The sequence below is a fragment of the Leptonychotes weddellii genome, chromosome 10 (genome assembly GCF_054177405.1).
Source record: "Leptonychotes weddellii isolate Sample4059 chromosome 10, ASM5417740v2, whole genome shotgun sequence".
Classification (NCBI taxonomy): domain Eukaryota; kingdom Metazoa; phylum Chordata; class Mammalia; order Carnivora; family Phocidae; genus Leptonychotes; species Leptonychotes weddellii.
The window spans coordinates 89,057,519-89,059,975 of NC_138378.1; positions in this window are offsets into that span (position 1 = coordinate 89,057,519).

The following is a 2,457-nucleotide window of genomic DNA, read 5'->3' on the forward strand; positions in this document are numbered from 1 at the left end:
GAAAAAGGCCGGCAAGTGTTCTGTTTGCATTTTCCCTCTTACTCTCTATGCTTACTTGGGGGAGGAGAAGTTGGGGAGCTGATGGTAATTATGGGGTCCTATTCTCTGCCCCCCAAATAACTTGAGCTGAAGTTGATCTCTGCTGGTTGTTTCATGTAACCGGGTGGCTAGGTCCTGGGAAGCCCTACCTCACATGTTAGTCACCTGAGAAATCTTCCTTTTCTGAGGCCAGGGGCTTTTATGAGGAAAGAAGCATTCCAACCACAGGGTCTTGCAGTGCGTCAGAATTCCTGGAGAGCCGAGCCGCAAGCCTCTCTGTGCTCGGTAACAGGAACACGACTGACCTGTGGTCTGTTGCAAAGGGTTGCATCACTGGGGAAAGAAGGCTGTGCCCAGGAACAGAACAGCCTAGAGTCTGGGGTTACCCAGACCTGGAGGTTTCCCCAGCTGTCTGGTCCCAGGGCTGGGGGTCAGGGTCATGGACTTAGAGCCTAGGAGAGCCTGCCCATCCTACTCTGTCGAAAGGACACGGAGTACACAACTAACCCAGCCCAGCGTCTCTGCTACCTGGGCTTTGTGTGCATGGTTCCACACAAACCCACTCCCTTAGCATGACACGGAGACTAGCACGCAGGGCACTTACTGGGGAGTTAGCTCAGCCTCCGCCCCTGTGTAGTGTGAAGAAAGAAGGACCAAGCAGAAGGAGCTGAAGTACCATGCAGTCATAACACTGGCCTCAGCCCATCATTCCCTGGGACGTCGTTGCTAGAGAGCTGGGCCTCCACACCCCACACTGACTGGTCATTGGATGCGGGCTTCCCTTGGAGAGCAGACATGACTTGTTCAGGTGTAGACTGTTTTCGTGGGGCAGGGGCCGGTCTGGGCAGCACCCACCAGCGTCTACGGCAGCAGTGCCCAATGCCAGTCGCAGTGCCACCATAGGGACTAGCTTCCTGAATTTTCACAACAGCTTCAGCCTGTTTTACTATTATCTTCACTTTACAGATGAGGAAACTGAGGCCCAGAGTTGTCTGACTCGGAGCCTGCTTCACCATAACATCTCCTTCCCAAGCAAAGCACTGGATGGGTAGTCAGGAAACCTCAGCGCAGAAGGCCGTCACTTCCCATCTAGCTGCTGACTGTTTCCCAGAGAGGTCTTTCTTCCTCTCTGGGACTCAGTTTTCCCAGCTGTAAAAGGGGGATTATAATACTTGATCTACCTTTTGCTGGATGTGCTTTGTGAACTGCTAACTCCTCTACAAACAGCAGATGGAATTCGTAATGCGCATGAAGAACAGTATGGGATCTAAGAAATGGCAATATAAGACCACCCCCAATCTCTGAGGATGGCCAGAAACCTAAATCTTTCGGGTACTCCAACTGGCAGAAGGCCAAAGCAAACACCTCCATTTGGCAAATGGATGGATGGAGGTAAATGACAGGGAAGTCTCTAGACAGAACTGAGGCCAAGAATGAATTCCCAGAATCCATGTCCAACAGGGCCCTAGTATGGATCTGATGACACAATGGAAGCAAGAGCCAGCCCAGCCAAGAGGATATGGACTTCCTCAGAGGGTTCGGAAGGAGGCAACATTTGTGAAATGCCCACCTGTGCTGGGCATCATGCCAGGTGCTTTATATAGGTTATGTTTTCATCCCTTCAATAACCAGAGGCTTTTGACAACTGATAATCAGAGGTCCGAAGGTGGGGGGTAACTTGGTAAGGACACAGAGCCAGGAAGGGACGGGATCTTGGCTTTCTCCAGCACACCTGACAGCCACCTACCAGGTGAGGAGCTTGCTCCAAAGCCACAGGAGTACCGGGAGCTTTATTGGCTGGCCAGCATATGAACCTGTTTCTGCCCCAAAGTGCAAACTGGGGAAGAGAGTGAAAACCTCAGCAAGCTGCTAACCAGCTGACCTTAGAATAAGGAGATTATTCTGGATTATCTGGGTGGGCTCAATGTAACCACAAGGGTCCTTCAAAGTAGAAGAGTGAGACAGAAGAGGAGTCAGAGTGATATGATGTGACCAGAACCCAACACCCATTACTGGCTTTGAAGATGGAGGAAGGGGCCTCCAGCCAAGGAATGCAGGAAGCTTCTAGAAGGTAGTGAAAGCAGAGAAGCAGGTGGTCTCCTAGAACCTCCAGCAGCCCTGTTGACTGACACCTTGATTCTAACCCAGTGAGACTTGGATCAGAATTCTGACCCGAAGAAACGGGAGATAATTTTGTATTGTTCTGAGCCACGATATTAGTGGCTATTTGTTACCACAGCTAATAAAAAACTAATAAGCCTTCTGTCTGGAATAATTTTCCTTCTTTTTAAAACACCATTTGTTCTTTCAATGAAGGCTTGTTGGGGGTAAACTCATTTATTATTTACCTGTAAATATCCTTATTGTGTACTTTTTCTTGATAGTTTTAATAGGTATACAACTCTGTATTCAGTTATT